Raw genomic sequence first — 7,127 nt, forward strand, 5'->3', positions numbered from 1 at the left:
CAAATCTGCCAGCGTACTTCGTTTGATTACGTGATTGAAAAATCTTGAATTTTCCCATTATTAGACATGTATGTAGTACTAAGGTACGCGAGCCCCCACATCTATTCCAGCCAATTTAGTCAGTGTGAGCAGGCGGACTCATGGTGTTGAAACTTTAAGCATGAGGCTGCCATCCTTTTTAATTCGATGGTTGAGAACATTTTTTATTGTGCTGACATTACAGCCGCCGACGCTACGACGCTGGGTTTGACCTTCCATAAGTTTCCTCCTTCCATAGTAGGCCTGAAGACTACAGCAACACCAGGAGCTCTTTTTTCCTTATAGGATACAACTGTGAAGGATGCCTGGTTCGTCTCCTCTGCCGAGCGCACAGAGGATCTTTTTACGTCTCTCTCCCGATGAGCGGGGAGCCCCAGGTGGTCGCACGGCGAATACACATACCAGAAAAGACCTCAGAGTACTCAGACTAAGAAAAAACACTGAAAAATTAGGGACTGGGCTCAGACAGCCGGTCCGCTTATCGTCATCTTCCTCGTCCTCCTTTAAGCTGGAGATAGGTGATATGCCTGCTAGGACGCCTTTGTACTTCGCCAAGACCGGCTTGAAATAATCATTAAATGCAATTTCACGCTACATATCCCTTCCCATCAAATGGTGATACGTGATATTAAACAGTAAGATTGCAAATGTCTTTCATGATTCTTTCAAGCCGGTCTTCGCGATGTACAAAGACGTTCTACCACGCTCCCATCCATCGTATTCACCAAGTACAAGCAAAACACATTGTTATTGTTACATTGCTATAAGACATTGTTAACAGGGTTAGTTGAATCAATAACATCCTCCATCCCCAACAGCATGGCTTCAGGCGTGGTCTGTCTACTGTTACACAACTTGTCGAGACTTTACATGACTTCGCAAAAGCAATTAACGACCAAATGCAAACAGATGTAATCTTCTTAGACTTCTCAAAGGCTTTCGACCGGGTCTGCCACGCCAAACTGCTACAGAAGCTAAGTCGTATATTAGGGTAGGGTAAGTAGTCCATTGAATTGCCAATTATTTAACTGACCGTCGCCAGTTCGTGCCACTCGGCGACCACATTCAGATACTGTCCCGGTCCTTTCCGGTGTGCCACAGGGCTCTGTTTTAGCCCCAATTCTCTTCCTTCTCTTCAAAAACGACATTGGTGACCAGGTAGAAGCGAAACGGAGGTTGTTCGCAGATGACTGCGTACGATATCGAGAAATAAAAAGCCGAGAAGATCAAATAATTTCTAACAATGATTTTGGCAAGATAGCAGAATCGTGTTTGAAGTAGAAAATGGCTCTTAGACAAAACAGCTTCAATGACTACAACGAAAAACAAATTAGAACTTAGCTTCCCTTATGGCTATAGCAGCTCTGCACTCAAAACAGTCGCCGAGCACAAATACTTAGGCATCACTATATCAGCCAATCTGGGTGGACAGCTCACGTAGATCACGTAACAAACAAAGCGATGCGTAAGCTCATGTTTCTGAAACGAGCCCTGCAGCATTCTACGAAAGAATCCAAGCTTTTGGCGTATACTACTATCATACATCAAATACTATAATGCGCTAACGTCGCCTAGTTCCCGTAGACGCTAGATAACACAGCTACGATTCAGGCTGTCCAGCGAAAAAGTGGGCGCTTTATCTGCAACAGATATAGGCGCACCGACTCTCCGACGCTGATGCTATCTGAGAGTGGGCTTGACACGATAGCTAGTCGTGCGACGCTTCACCGTCTGTAGTTTCTGTACATGATTTTACATAACAAACTTAAAGTTGATTCCGCTACATACATTACCTTGAAGACTTCCAGGGAAACGCGTCCCAGAAAGGAACTCACCGTACAATAATATCACTGCTCAAATAATACCTTTATGTTATTTTTTCCGCGAGCTGTGTGCGAGTAGAACAACTTTTTGATTCACTGATTGTACAACGAACTACTGAGAAAGTTTTGGCCTAGCTGCCAAAAGTGTATTGTCAGGAAAGAAACCGTGATTTTTATTTACTTTTTCTAATATTTCGAGGGTTTTCCATGTATTTGTATTTCCAAGTATTTGTATACTTCATGTATATATTGTACTTCTCGCGATGATTTATGAAGGAAAAAGGTGATGATTCTTATGGGTTATCTTTGCATTGCCTTTGCCAATGCCCAGTCTTACTTCCCCCATAATCTTCACTGTACTTTGCGTACTTAAAATAGTGTTTATGCCTGGTCGACTGTTTCCCTGAGGCCAGATCACACTCCTCTAAAAATCCCTGAAACAGGGATTGGCAGTATTGATAAATAAATAAATAAATAAATAAATAAATAAATAAATAAATAAATAAATAAATAAATAAATAAATAAATAAATAATGCACAATAAAATACGGAATATGCTTCGCAGACTGAACGCTGAAATTTTCTAAGCGTGACGGTCCTCACAGTCAATTTCCTAAACGTTACGCTCCCTGAGTCTCGAAATGTGCGCATGTGTTATACGCTAAATCTGTTCTGGACGGATAGACTGCTTTCGAGAGATGAACAGCCATGTTAAGGGCTGTTTATAAGAATGGCGACATACAGCGCATTTTAAATAATAACCCTACTCAATAATTTCATCCTTATGCAATTTTAAAGCTCTGAATTTCTTGAAAAGTTTAATCATATCTCGACCGTCCAACGTGGATTTAGGACATCCCTTCCCGCATCCTCTGAACAAATATTGTGCATGATTTCACAGCTTAAATGAATTCAGATAAACAAAACGATGTAATCTTCACCAGCTTTGCAATATCTTTCGATGAAATCTTGCATAAAAAGTGACGCACCCAGCTCTTCAATTACATTTCAGCCTGTCTTTCGAGAAAGCCAGCTTCAAAGCCTATTCTCTCCATACTTTTCCTCTTGATTGTGGCATTCACCACGGCGCCGTTCTCGTACTATTTTAATTATTTTTATTTACTAATGACATTGAGAGTGACGATTTTGCCTACAACTGCATTATTTACTTAGCTTCAACAGAAGAAGAGTGTGAGCGTAGGTTTATTCTCAGAGAAGTCAATGAGTAAATTAGCAGTAAACTCCCATTAGCATTTTAAATTCAGGATATCAGAAACGCGTTTTAGGCTTGCCGTGGCTCTTACATTCCAAGCGACTCACCTGAGCATGCACCACTCGGAAAGGCTGCCGTCGGACGCTGCTCGGTGCACCCAGTGAGCGGCCGATGCGGAAAACAGCGCCGGTCCGCCAGCCGTGTCCATTTGCAAAGCAGCTCGCTCTTGTTCGCCCTGCTCTCCCGGAGACAGAAGGCCGCGCACCAGCCGCCCCGATTCCAAGAGTTTAGATGCGTGCAGATCGCGTAGCCTGCTAACGGAAATAGAAGAGTTCGGGGTAGCTGCTAGGAGTAGCAAAAGAATCCCAGGGCGAGTTCTGCACTGCAAATAATTTTGTTAGCAAAATACCCTGGCACCTGAAGTGTAAACTGAGTCAGTTCTTTTGAACGATTAGTGTTTAATTATTTAGGTTGCAAAGAATGATAGAAATATGTTTTGCTTCGCTTGCAACTTCTAGCTGCCTGCGGAGCAAACGCAAAATGCGTATTGGTATGGCGGGTTTGACATCCCGAAGCGACACGTTAGCTATGAAGGGTGCCGTTGTGGAGGGCTCCAGATTTGTTCAGACTATCTGTAGTCTTCTAACTTGCGCTGCAATCTCACAGCACATGGGCACTATTTTTTTCTTCTGCTTCCAGAGAAAAGCGGCTGCTGCGGAAGGGAGTCGATCCTACGACAAGCCCATTGCTGGCGGATTAATTACCTCAGCCTCCTGCTTCCCTGGAAATGAAACGAGCTTATTAAGAAAGGATGAAAGGAAGATCTCTGGGCGGCTGGCGCTGCTGCCATTCCTCTGATACCTTGGATTCATTTGCATGACTCTGAAGTCCCGCGAAACTAAGCATTTAAAAGCACATTCTTTTACCTCTAATGCGAAACATTACCAGCCCCGCTACGCGAAAAGATGGCCCGTGTGTGTGTGTGTGTGTGTGTGTGTGTGTGTGTGTGTGTGTGTGTGTGTGTGTGTGTGTGTGTGTGTGTGTGTGTGTGTGTGTGTGTGTGTGTGTGTGTGTGTGTGTGTGTGTGTGTGTGTGTGTGTGTGTGTGTGTGTGTGTGTGTGTGTGTGTGTGTGTGTGTGTGTGTGTGTGTGTGTGTGTGTGTGTGTGTGTGTGTGTGTGTGTGTGTGTGTGTGTGTGTGTGTGTGTGTGTGTGTGTGTGTGTGTGTGTGTGTGTGTGTGTGTGTGTGTGTGTGTGTGTGTGTGTGTGTGTGTGTGTGTGTGTGTGTGTGTGTGTGTGTGTGTGTGTGTGTGTGTGTGTGTGTGTGTGTGTGTGTGTGTGTGTGTGTGTGTGTGTGTGTGTGTGTGTGTGTGTGTGTGTGTGTGTGTGTGTGTGTGTGTGTGTGTGTGTGTGTGTGTGTGTGTGTGTGTGTGTGTGTGTGTGTGTGTGTGTGTGTGTGTGTGTGTGTGTGTGTGTGTGTGTGTGTGTGTGTGTGTGTGTGTGTGTGTGTGTGTGTGTGTGTGTGTGTGTGTGTGTGTGTGTGTGTGTGTGTGTGTGTGTGTGTGTGTGTGTGTGTGTGTGTGTGTGTGTGTGTGTGTGTGTGTGTGTGTGTGTGTGTGTGTGTGTGTGTGTGTGTGTGTGTGTGTGTGTGTGTGTGTGTGTGTGTGTGTGTGTGTGTGTGTGTGTGTGTGTGTGTGTGTGGGTGTGTGTGTGTGTGTGTGTGTGTGTGTGTGTGTGGGAGGGCTCAAGGCACCCAGGGACCAGTAGTGTTTTCGCACTACGACCAAAACGAGTGCATCTTCTACGCAGATGCGGCAATACACGAAAACGGAAGAGATGCGGGGTCGACGGTGACCGATTTGCAGATAAAGGAGGTCAGCAAATCCCTAAGGAATTGCACCGTGTTTGACGCCGAGGAGGTCACCGTTGCTCAAACGGTTACCGAGGGAAACAGGTCCGGGCGTTCGCTAGTAATTCTCGCGGGTTCACAAGACGCTTGGCGGGGGTGCAGCAACAGGAAATCGGCACGAAAGCGGCCGGAATCATAAAGGGGCGTGCCTCGGATATTGCAGCACGGCACTTCACGAATAGTGTCCAGCAAGAATTTTTTAAATTCCCTTTGTAGAAGCTGAGCTCTCTGTAGTTAAAATTTGAATTTCAGCGTCTTCGCGCTTTTCCCTCTCCTCTCGTCACTTTTTTACGCTGGAAGGTAGGCGCTCCTTCGCCGACCACCGTCTGGGAGCGGAGCATCCCGACCCGCCGGAGATTAGCGTCTTATTGACCGCGGCCACGGTATACCTGCCTGACGTCTGAAAGAATCTAACCAATGGCCACCTCTCATCTTGTCTACGCAGATGCGGGGGACGGAGGAAAGTGGGAGCGTGAAAAGGTTGCAGGGAAGGGCTCGCCAACTTTGACGCGATTGAGGGTCGTCTGCTGCATGCAGAAGAGTATTATTTGGCTCTGGTTTTCATGGCAACAGAGTGCAGGGATTAAGTGAGTTAATGTGCTCTCCTCGGAAGGCGTTTCAGAGCCCCGGCCTTTACAGGACGGTGGAGAAAACGAAGGAAAACACGACTGAAGCGCCAATCAGTCCCTGTTCAGTCACGGGATTCTAATCTCAAAATTTACAAATACGCGGACGAAATCAGCATAGATGCAGTAATCAGTGCGCTGAAACAAGTAGAAGATGGGCGAACAATAGCGCGTTAGATAAATGCACCGAAAACTAAAAAACTTCTTCCAAAGTTATAACCAGCAAATTTCTCAAGCTGTCACTATATGATTGTGGTCTACCTTCTTAGAAGTAGGGCCATTTTTTAAAATATTACGCTGTTATTCACTGAAAAAAAAAATGCGCTCGGTTGAGTATGCTAGTTTTGTTCCAACTTTTAACAGGTCGTTGCGCTTCTCCGTCAGAAATGTCACTCACTGCTACGAAATGTCAGCTTATAGCTATATCATTCATTAATATACTCTTGCATCATCTACCGCCATTTGAATTGGAGTGCAACCACAGTAGTGCTAAGATTTAAGAAACCATTATAACATTCTTTTAATTTATCATACAAAACTTTTATTTAATACGACATACTTCCTCTGTCAACCAGGTGATCTTTATCTTTACAGATTACCAGAAATCACTCTACTCAGTTGAAACTTCAATAGTCATGCAGGTATTGCGGAATAAGTGTGTAGAACAGCCTTATGTAAAATTCATGGAAGATATCTACAGCCAGTACACAGCTACCATAGTCATTCATAAAGTCAACAACAAACTTCCAATAAGGAAGGGTATCAGGCAGGAAGACACGATCTCGCCAATGCTATCGCTTGATTACAGGAGGTTTTCAGAGGACAGGATTGGTAACAGTTGGGACAGGATTGGTAACAGTTGCGAAAAAGAGATAATGCAGAATATCTGAATATTCTGCGATCGCTTTGGAAGTTGATTTGCTAAGTCACTCAGGAGAAGAACTGTCAAATATGATAAATGAGTAATACAGGCAGAGCAGTACAGTTGGTGGAAAAATTAATCTGCAGAAAACCAAAGTAGTGTGCAACAGTCTCGGAAGGAAATTCCTTTTTCGAATGGTAGCTAGGTGCTGGTTGTGTTATGGAATACGTGTGCAGGTAGGATCAGGAGAGTGATATCTCAAAAAGAAAAAAAAATCGGGTGGACTGCTATTGCAGGTTCTCTCAGATCACGAATGGCAGTTTACCAAAATCTTTCTCAAGAGAAAAGTCTACAACAGTTGTATCTTACCGGTACTTACCTATGACGCAGTAACGTGGAGGCTAACGAAAACTGTTCAGCTCAGGTTGAGAACAACGCAGTGAGCTATGGAAAGAAAAATGATAGGTGTACGTTAAGAGACCGGGAGCGGGAAGAGTGGGTGAGGGAACAAACACGGGTTAATGACATCCTAGTCGAAATGATGAGGAAGAAATGGGCTGGGGCAGGGCATGTAATGCGAAGGCAAGATAACCGCTGGTCCTTAAGGGTAACAGAGTGGATTCCAAGAGAAAGTAAGCGTAGCATGGGGCGGCAGAA

This window comes from Amblyomma americanum, chromosome 9 (genome assembly GCF_052857255.1).
Source record: "Amblyomma americanum isolate KBUSLIRL-KWMA chromosome 9, ASM5285725v1, whole genome shotgun sequence".
In the NCBI taxonomy this organism is placed as follows: Eukaryota; Metazoa; Arthropoda; class Arachnida; order Ixodida; family Ixodidae; genus Amblyomma; species Amblyomma americanum.